Consider the following 10,895-nt stretch of genomic DNA (forward strand, 5'->3'; position numbering starts at 1 on the left):
AAAAGAAAATCATTAAAAACATAAGGTCAAAGCCACAATAAGCTACCACACACGTCACTAAAATTACTAAAATTAATCAACAGCATCTCTTGTCTAGCATATGGACAGCCCTAATACATTGCTATAGGCCTACATGATGGTATATACTGAATGACCCAGTAATTTCACTCCTGGCTCAAGGCAAATGGTCAAAAAGAACAAGACTGTTCACATAATAGCCTTGAACTGGTAACAATCAAAATGTTTATTAACAGAAGAGATAAACTGTGCCATAGCCATGCAATGGAATACAACTCAGCAATAACAAGGAACAATTCATATGCACACACAATACACATAATTCTCTAAGCATCATGTTAACATAATCCCAATACTTGAGAGGCTAAGACAAATTCAGAGCCTACCTGGGCTACATAATGAGACTTGACTCAAACCACCACTCCAAAATAATAATAATTTCATTCAGTGAAATAAGCTAGGCATGTAAGAATACGTACATACCATAGGACTTCATGTACCTGAAGTTCAACAACAGGGAAAATTAATCAGTGGGTGATAAAATGAGAAATTCATTAACTGGATGGATAGAAGGAAAACTAATTAGATATAAGAAATTTTAGGCTGACGCAAACATTTACTGTCTATTTTGTTAGTGGTGGTGGTGGTGGTCATGGGGCTTCAACTGTGCGCCTGGGCACTGTCCCTCAGCCCTTTAGCTCAAGGCCAGTGCTCTACCACTTGAGCCACAGCGCCACTTCTGGTTTTCTGGTGGCTAATTGGAGATAAGAGTCTCATAGACTGGCTGGCTTTGAACTGCAATCCTCAGATCTCAGCCTCCTGAGTAGCTAGAATGACAGGTGTGAGCCACTGGCACCCAGCTTACTGTCTCATTTTTTATGGTAGTTACACTGGAATAAATATTTGTCAGATCTCATTGAGCCAAGTACTTAAGAGTTGTGGATTTTAGTGTATATAGACTATACTTTAAAAATCAAAAGGGCCTGTATGTTGGCTCACATCTATAATCCTAGCTACTTGGGAGGCAGAGATAGGAAGATCAAAATCCAAGGCCAAACTATAAGACTGTATGTAAAAACAAAAACAAAAAAGGTAGAGTCCTAGCCTAGCAAGCTCAAGCTCAAGCCCTATTAATGTCTAAAATAAAATTAGAAAAAATAAATTGTCAGTATCTATAAAATAAACTGCAAAGCAAACAGAAATCACTGGACAGAAAGTACATTCATTTCAAACAAAATAATGCTTATAGTACAAATGCACACGTACAGCCTCCCAACTTAATACGTCCTCCGTTCAACCAATCCCTTTCAGTCTTGCTGCACCTGATGACATCTATCCATTAGCCATTTTCTAACCTTGAGGAGCGATGCTGACTGGAAAGAACACAAACCTCAGAGCCAGTCAGAAATGCATACAAGTCCTGTCTGCAGTGTACACGCTGAGTGCCCAAGAGTGAGTTATGTAGTCTCTGTGAAACTTCATTTCCTCATCAATAAGACAGGTCAGTGACATCTCTTCTTACCCTGCTAGGCTGGGGAACATGCAAAATCAACCTACACTTAAAAGTCCCACCATGGGGCTGAGAAGGTGGCTCAGTGGTGCAGTGCTTGCCTTGCATGCATGAGGCCCTGGGTTCCATTCCGTAGCACCACATAAGCAGAAAAAGCCGGAAGTGGCGCTGTGGCTCAAGTAGCAGCCTGCTACCCTTGAGCTGAAGAGCTCAGGGACCCGGCCCAGGCCCAGAGTTCAATCCCCATGACTACCACCAACAACAATAACAATAGCCAGGGGCCAGGGGCTCCGGCCTATAATCCGAGTTACTCTGGAGGCTGAGATAGATCATGGTCCAAAGTCAGCCCAAAGCAGCTAAGGTCAGATTCTCATGTAATAAGCCACCTAAAAGCTAGAAGTAGAGAGGTATGGCTCAAGAGTACCTGACTAGGTAGGCTGATGGTAAAACCTGGAAATGGCTGCTCAGGGCCACCATGGCCAGGAAAAGGCCTGGAACAGTGGCCATGGGGTTCGGCCACCGGAGGACCTGAGTCTAATCACCTAGCATACTTCTTGACCTCAGTCACTCTAGGGAAAATGACCAGATTAGAATAGATAAGAGGAAAGTCCAAAACATCCTCTGTGCTTTCCCCAAGCAGAAAGGCAGAAGTGACTCCGTCTACAACAAGTACCAGAGCCCTGCCTTCTAAGTATTCCTGGCAATAGGGCCCTTTAGCAAGGCCTCCAGGACCTGGAATCTTCTAGGGATTCTTTCAGCCCTGCCTCACTCAGTGATTGAGCACCTGTTACTAGTAAGAGAGATAACTTGGGCCTGTATCCTGCCTCCATCTGGACAGGAGGCAAAGCGCTCCCAGAAATAACTAAAGAAAGTAGAAAGTGCTCTATGGTAGCCAAGCAGGGACAGTAACTACGCCCCTACCCCTTAAGGCCCTTGACCCTCCTAGTATTTGCTTACTCAGAGCCTGGGGGCAAGGGACTCTCCAGCACTAGCCTTTATCACTCAGTCCAGGAACCTGACAAGACAGCCGAGAGGTGTCTCTCCTTCCAACTGGGAGAGGCCAGCCCGGTGCTCCAGCTTGCATCAGAGCCTCTGGAAGTAAACCTATTTATTCCCAGGTAAATAAAAGAGACAACCAGGCCTGCTGGGGATCCAGGAGCACAGAAGACGGAGCAACGCCACACACACACACACACACACACACACACACACACACACACACACACACACACACACACACACACACACACACACACACACACACACACACACACACACACACACACACACACACACACACACACACACACACACCAACAAAAAAACAACTCTCACACACAAAAACCAGCCTCTTGGGGAGGTGGGTATAGGTTCCTTTTTTGGGGGGGATGGGGGAGGAGAGCATTGAAACCCCTCGGGGCCTGTATTCCTCCCCACATCCTTCCGATCAGCCCTCCCCCAGCGCCCACTCCACCCTCAGGAGGGAAGAGGAGGGAATCTTGAGACCCTCGACTCCCTCACCCCACCCCCTGCCATTTTTTAACCCCTTTTTTATTGTTTCCTGGGGGTGTTTTTGGTGTTTGGGGGTTTTTTTCCCCATGAGTTTGGGCGACCATTCCATTCCGTTTGGCTTGGTTTTCTGCCATTTTCAAAGGCGCAGTGAATGGCCGTCCCCTTTGGACTACGGGGTGGTTTGCCAAACTGCCGGGACCCGGTGCGTCCTGCACTTCCCCCCTGCAGCCAGCACGGTGGCTACCGAAGTTCTAGTGTCTGCACCCCCTGTTGGCTTTGGTCCTCAGCTTTGGTGAGCTCTCGCGGGTCTGTCTGCGTCTCTCGGTCTCTCCTCCCCACCCCACCCCCTCCACCCCCAGCTCCCCTTTTCCCAGAAGCCCTCTCCCCTCCCACCTCGTCCGGGACCGGAGCCGCGGTGCACGGTGGCAGACCGCTCCAGCCTCCCCGGGCACGGCAGCGCCGACTCCGAGCGCTCCACCCGCCCGCCCCGCCCCGGCCCGGCAGGAGTCTCCGGGCGGGGGAAATGGGTCCGGCCGGGGTGACCTGGGCCCGCAGATCCCGCAGTCTAGATGGCTCGACCGGAGGCAGTGACCAGCCCAGGATGGGGGATGGAGGCCGAGTCGGAGCTGGACCTCCAGGAAATGGCCAGAACAAAAGCAGGGACCATGAAGACAGGGCAGACCCAGGGCGGGGGCGGTGACCCGCCCTGCTCTCCACGCTACCCACTCGCGGGACATGGGGGTGCCCTGCACCCCGCATCCCAGCCCCCTCACGCGTGGCCCACGGCCAGGACTCCTTCCCTGCCCCCCCCACCCCCAGCACCCACCTGATCCGCAGGACCCAGGCTCCAGGGCCGGCGCGGTCAGCGGCTCCGGGGACCCAAGGCAGTCAACGAGCTGTCTCCGCGGGAGCCAGGCCGGGCGTGGCGGGCGGGATGCGCTCCTCCCTCCCGCCCGGGGACCGGGGCGGGGGCCCGGGCTGCAGCCGGGGCGGAGGGTCGGGACCGCCTCCTCCAGGCAGCGCGCGGCGGGGCCGCGGCGGGCGAGCGGGCGAGCAGCGTGCGCGCTGGACGGCAGGCTGCGAGCTCTCCAGCCCGCCGCCGAGCGGGGCTGTCCCCGCCCCGGACACAGACGGCAGCTAGGGGAGGCCGGCCCCGCGGGTGCGTGAGCGAGCTCGGTGCATGTGCGTCTGGCCGGTGCGCAGGGATGCTGTTTGTTTCATTTTCACTCAAGCAGAAAAAAACCTGAAACAAGCAAAAAGAAAAAAAAAAAAAACCACGCTCCCTGGGGCGCGCCCCAGGGGCCTCCTGCCCGCTGTGGTCTGCACACGGCCATAGTGGGAGGGAGGGGACGGGCATCAGTCACCCTGGACTACAAGCCAGGTACCCGGGAGCCCTGGCGCACAGCCAGATGCGGGGGGGGGGGGTGCCAGAGACTTTGCTCACCATTTCTTTCCCCCAGAAAGGAATCGCCGCAGGCTGGAAAACCACTGCTGTGACTCTTGTTGGGGTGATGAGGTGGAAGCCCCCCCCAAAAAAAATCCTGGTTACCAGGCCCCTAGCAAAGGACCTGCAGGTGCTGGTTCACAGAATTCGTGGTCTTGGAACTCACTGTGGCTGAGATCAGGTGCCCCAGAACCCCTGAGGTCCTGTTCTGGGATTGTTTATGAGAGAACCAAATTGAGTTGTGTTTCGGAGGTTTGTGTTTCTGTGCCCTGGGTGAAAGTGATTCACTTCTAGGCCCCTCAGGCTCTACTCATTTATTTGATTTGTCCTCCCCCCCCACACACACACCTGCTTTGGGCTCAGGTAGATCTGTTTTTACCAAAAAAAAAAAAAAAAAAAAGTCCTTTGCCAAGGCTCATGCTAGTGGTGCACCCCTACAATCCTAGCTACTCAGGAGGCTGACATCTGACAGTTGCAGTTCCAAGCCAGCTGGCCAAGGACTCTTTTTTTTTCTCCAGTCAACCAGCAAAAACTGGAGCTGTGGCTCAAGTGGTGGAGCGATAATCTTGAGCGAAAAAGGGACAGCACACCTAGGCTCTGCGTTCAAGCTGCAGTACCAGCATCATTTGGCATTGAATGTCATTTCCATGGACTGAGAAATTCGCTTCTGAAATAGAGGAATGCATTGGAATGGAATACACTGGGGTTGGATGGACATCATGAATGCAGCCAACAGCTCAGGCATGATGTGTAATGTTCATTGTCTCCTACTAATGAGGAAGGAACAGAGGACTGGGTGAATACTTGAAGGGCATACAGAGCCTACAAGCAGGTAAAGTCTCCCGTGGAAGTTAGGAGAATGGCGTTTCCTGGTGGGTGGTAGAGTGAGATATTGGGAGAAGCCAATCAGTGAGGTGTTGGGAGAGGCCATGAGCTCAATGCAGCCGGCACAATGGGCCCTTTACTAGATGATAAATTGTGCCATTATTGTCTTCTAGGAACACACTTGTCATAGTTCATTGGCAGTGAGCTCCACAGTAAATACACAGTGAATGAGGAGGCTGCAGGGATTATTTCCTGCTTTCCATTATTGTACTGGAGAGTACATTGTTCAGCCCATTAAGTTGAATTATAAATTTTTTTTTTAAAGAAAACAATGGGGCTGGGAATGTGGCCCAGTGGTAGAGTGCTTGCCTATCGGTAGAGTGCTTGCCTAGCATGCATGAAGCCCAGGTTTCAATTCTTCAGTACCACATACACAGCTCAAGTGTACAGTGCTAAGTGTAGCTCAAGTGGTAGAGCACTAACCTTGAGCTAAAGAGCTCAGGAACAAAAAAAAAAAAAAAAAGAACAAAAAAAAAAAAAAAGAGCTCAGGAACAGCTCCCAGGCCGAGTTCAAGCTCTAGGACCGACCAAAAAAAAAAAAAAAAATAGAAACAATGATAGTGAATATGATGGCCTATAGTGATTAAGATCAAAAGATGACAGAAATACTATGCTGTTACTCTGTCACACCCAGGTTAATCAGTTAATCTAATACTGATTTCAATTTTTAAATTTGTTTAGAACCTCTCTCTCTCTCTCTCTCTCTCTCTCTCTCTCTCTCTCTGTATGTGTATGTCTGTGCTAGGTCTTGAACTCAGGACCTCCCACTCTTCCTTAGCTTTTTCACTCAAGGCTGATGCTCTACCACTTGAGCCATGCCTCTACTTCCAGCTTGTTACTGGTTAGATGAAAGTAAGAGTCTTTCAGATCTATCTGGCTGGCTGGCTTTGAATCATGGTCCTCACATCTCAGCCTCCTGAGAATCTAGGATTACAGGTGTGAGCCACTACTAATGCCTGCCTGATTCTGTCTCTTTTGCTTGAAAATTTAGCGTTAGTTTTATGGTTGGTTCAAAGAACCATGGACACGAGAATTCCATGCATAAGTTTTAGACTTACACCTACTTTAGTGTTACTCACCACTGTAGGTTAGATTTTTTTTTTTTGATTCCCCATATAGTTCTCAAAGTCAGACTATCAATTCTACTGAATGAATGTCTCAGTTGAAAAATAACCTTGAAGATTATATATCAGGTTATATACCAAACTATATATATATATATATATATATATATATATATATATATATATATATATATATATATATCAGGAGTTCTAGATGCGAGGCCTTAAATGAGTCATTCTGGTCTTCTGAGACACCTTTTCCCTCTATGCAAACTGGAGGAAAAAGAACTAGCTCAAGGGAGAAGTGAAATAAAAATGAATTCACATTAAGGAAAGGCCCAAGCATCGCAGGCAGGAGATGAGAGGAAGGTAGACCAGGCAAACATTGAGGTATTTCTGACCATTGGATAGCCATCACTCCAAGTACTTCACAAAGGAGGTAACCACACAGGCCTTTTCCCTGGGAAGAGGGAAAGGCATGCTGAGGTCAGCTTTTTTCATTTGCCATTTCTTAGGTATATCCAAATGCCTGAGGAAAAAGACCTTCTTATATTGCCATCATTCTTTCAGCACGTTAATAGTGAAGCCCTACAGCTGTGGAAGCTGAAGAGACCTGAAGAACAAGCTAGATAGTGTCAGTAAAGGCTGTTGCTGTCAGGAATTGCTCCCGGTCTAGGGATCTGACAGCACAGCCAGAAGGAGAGTTGGGGGACAATAGCCCTAGCCAATTGCTAAGTTTGGGGGTATTCTAGAAAATTCAAATGTAAGGAAGATAACCATTTTGCTCAAAGCAACCATAAATTCAAAACTAATCCCAGTGGAGTTGGGGGGGGGGGACGGGATTTAATGAGCTGCTAAATATTCATAAGGAAGAGCAAATGTCCAAATGTACCCAATATAGTTTTGACAATGCAGTTTTGACAGGGGCATTTGCTCAACCAGTTATCAAGCAAGACGTGCCACAAAGCTGTCGAGGAGAGTAAGTTTCAAGACCTCTAGTGGATGCTGGAAACAGAGTCTCCAAATTACCATGGTTCAACATTCAGTCTTTTGACTTTACATTGGTGTGAAAACATGTCTGCACAACCATTCTGATGTTCACCTGTGTTCACAAGTTACATACCATATTCAACAGTATGCTAAAAATATTTTCAGCCAGGCACTGAAGATAGAAGTTCAAAGTCAACATGGACAGAAAAGTACAATTGGTCTGTCGCTTCTGACTGTTACCTCCAATTACCCAGCCACCAAAAGCCAGACATGGAGGTGTGATTCAAGTGGTTGAATGGTCACCTTGGGCAAAAGAGCTTCAGTAAGAGCCTGGGGCCTTGAGTTCAAACCTTGGTACTGGCCCCAAATTAGATTAAAAATACTTTGTGTTGCAGGATTTTGCCCACCTATTGGCTAATGTAAGTGTAGTAAATGCATTTAAGTTAGGTTAGGCTACATCATGATGTTCAACAGGTATGATGTACAAAAACATTTCACCTTAGAATATTAACCACTGAAGATGAGGCATAGTCTGATCATAAGACAATAGCCCTCTGTATATGGTTTTAACTATACATATAGACCCACGCTATGATGAAATTCAATTTATAAATTAGGCAGTAAGAGATTAGTAACAATAAGAGATCAATAACAACTGATAATACAACAGTTATAACAACGTGTTGTGATAAAATTATTAAAAGCCAATTGTGGCTATACATATCTGTAATCTCAGCTCTCAGAAAGTAGAGGCAAAAGAATCACAAGTTAAGACCTGTCTTTAACACACACACACACACACACACACACACACACAAGCACAGGCCTCAAGCTCATAACCCCAAAATGCCCAAAACAAATCAACAAACAAATGAAACATGCTGCTGGGCATAGTGGTGCACACCTATAATCCTAGCATTTGAGAGGCAGAGGTATGACTGCAAGTTCAGGAGCAGCTAACGATACATAGCACATTCCAGGGCAAGCCTGGGCTACCTAATAAGACAATGACACACACACACACACACACACACACACACACACACACACACACACACACACACACACACACACACACACACACACACACACACACACACACACACACACACACACACACACACACACACACACACAACTTGTGACTTATTTAGTTTTTCCATGTAATATATTTAGTCTGAGGTTGACCAGGGATAATTAAAACCTCAGGAAATGAAACCAGGGATAAGCAGGGACTATTGTACAGCACTGGTGTCAGGAGGGATTATTAGACCAAGGGATCAGATTAACGAGCCTAGAAAGAACCACACACATGTGGTGACTCAGGGTGAGACAGAGGTGGGGGGAAGATCAGATCATTCAGAAAGCATTCTTGGCATCAAAAACAATCAGAAACAGATGTGCAGACAAAAACTGGTACAGGAATGTGCATGGTGTCACTCTTCACAATGGCTCAAAAAGGGAATCAACCCAGCTGTCTATCACCTGAGGAACAGATCAACAAAATGTGACCCAGCTCTCACTAGAATATTACTCAGCATTGAGACGAATGGCGCACACCTTAGGTGAACTTTGACAGCATTCCGCTAAGTGAATGGTTAGGCAAATTCTTAGAGCTACAAGGCAGATAAATGGTTGCCAGGGGCTAAGGTTGGGAAGGGAGAGAGACTGCTTAATGGGCACAGTGTCCGTTTTGAGAGGGTGGACAATGATCTGGAACTAGATAGTGGTGACCCTACACCACATTGAGATTGTATAAATGTCATTCAACTGCACCCTTTAGAATGACTTAACCATTTGGTGGAGGGAGGGGAGAGAGGGTTGGAGGTATGGCTCAGTGGTAGAATATTTGCCTATATATATACAAGGCTCTGAGTTCAACCCCCAGCATGGCTAATAAAAAAAGAAAGCATTCAAGTTATAAATGATTTCAGTGGAGCTACCGAAGCCTACTTAGCCTCAGCCTATGTTTAGAAAAAAATTAAACCATGTGCTGGATGTGATAGTGAATACCTGTAATCCCAGCACTTGAGAGGTTGATCAGGAGAAATGTTCAAGGCCAGCCTGGCTACAAACTGACCTCAAGGTCAGCCTGGACTATGTAACAAAACTTTGTGGGGGGGGGGGGTTCTTTTGGTTGTTTTTTTTTTAATTTAAATAAAATGATTGTTCTTTTACATGTAATTTGTGTTATGATGTATAGTACAACTTTTTAAAATTGTTACTGGGCAATTAGCTATCTACACAAAAAATATAAAACAAGACCAGCTCCAATCCCCAGGCATATACTCCATGCAACAAGCAGGTAAAAGATTTAAACAAAAAGAGCTTTGAACATTTTAAAAGAATGCCAAGATATCAGTGATTTAGGCTTATAATCCTAGCTACTCAAGAACCTGAAATCTAGGGGATTGAGGTCCAAAGCTAGTCCAGGAAGGAAGTCTGTACAATTCCATGTCCAATTAACCATCCAAAAGCAAGGCTGAAGGCATGACTCGGCTTGTAGAATCCCAGCCAAAAAAGCCAAGTAAGATCAAGGCCCTGAGTTCAATCACAATAATGCCCCCTCACCCCCACCAAAAGAAGTTTTAGAAGCTATTGCTTTTGTACCTCCGAATAGTTCAGAGTCTACTTAAATGCAAGCAAAGTCCCACCACTCAGTGGCCACCTCTTACCAGGCACACACTATGCCCCTATGACATAAACACGAAAGTGCTGAATAGAGAGACAGCATTTGAACAAGCACAAAGCACACAGTGAGATTTTTATACACTTACCTCATCTAGATGGTGAGCTGCTTGAAGGCAGGTTTGCTTCTGGTTTTTTTCTATGAACCCCATTGACTTGGTAGCCATCTTGTCCATTTCCTGTATGTCCACTTTGAAGGACCTGCCTCTCCCCTTAAGTGGACCCTGAGATGGGGCCCAAGCTGGTAGGATTCCATTTTGAGCTTTGCCTTTGTTTTTCGTTCCCAGAATGAAAAAAATGCATCTAGTCCACCTCCCCTTAACAACCTAACCCACCCTTGATGGCTCAGTTAAAGATTGACCCAGAAAACAGATAGGTGGTAATCTGGCTCAAAGTGGTGACACCTCGTGCTTCTGGTAAGCTCCGCCTTTTGTCCACCAAAAAGTAAATCCAGCCTTACACCTCCAAATTTATGTGCCATTTTAAACCAAGGTGATAGGCTGGTTTAAACAGCCATTGCAGACAAACTGTAACCTCATTGGCCACCTGCATGTGGTCTGGTATGACTGTACAATCCTTTGTGTGTGTTACGATCCCATTGGCCACCTGCGCATGGATTTTTGCCTTTAAAAACCAAAGTATGTGGGCTGCTAGGGGTTGCGGTACCAGCTCCCAAGCCTGTGCTGCGGCCCTGACCAGTGATCATGGGAACCTTAATAAAGTTGCTTCTTTGTTAACAACTTTGTTGCGGTGGGCTCTGTCACTCCGGAAGACTAGGTGGGCT

At 46.9% G+C, this 10,895-nt stretch overlaps 1 protein-coding gene across 2 annotated transcripts in view; it reads right to left on the minus strand.

Moving 5' to 3' along the window:
* LOC138820889 (N-acetyllactosaminide alpha-1,3-galactosyltransferase) overlaps positions 1–10,895 on the minus strand; it is a 72,981-nt gene that overhangs the window by 57,376 nt on the left and 4,710 nt on the right. The window contains exon 1 of one of the 2 annotated variants that reach the window (XM_070012863.1): positions 3,867–4,110. The exons of the other annotated variant lie outside the window; for it this stretch is intronic. The gene's annotated coding sequence lies outside the window, so the exon portion shown is untranslated. Of the gene's footprint in view, positions 1–3,866; positions 4,111–10,895 lie in introns of those variants that run through there. 2 annotated transcript variants of the gene reach the window in all.

Source organism: Dipodomys merriami, unplaced genomic scaffold (assembly GCF_024711535.1).
Source record: "Dipodomys merriami isolate MVZ:Mamm:240054 unplaced genomic scaffold, mDipMer1.0.p SCAF_11, whole genome shotgun sequence".
In the NCBI taxonomy this organism is placed as follows: domain Eukaryota; kingdom Metazoa; phylum Chordata; class Mammalia; order Rodentia; family Heteromyidae; genus Dipodomys; species Dipodomys merriami.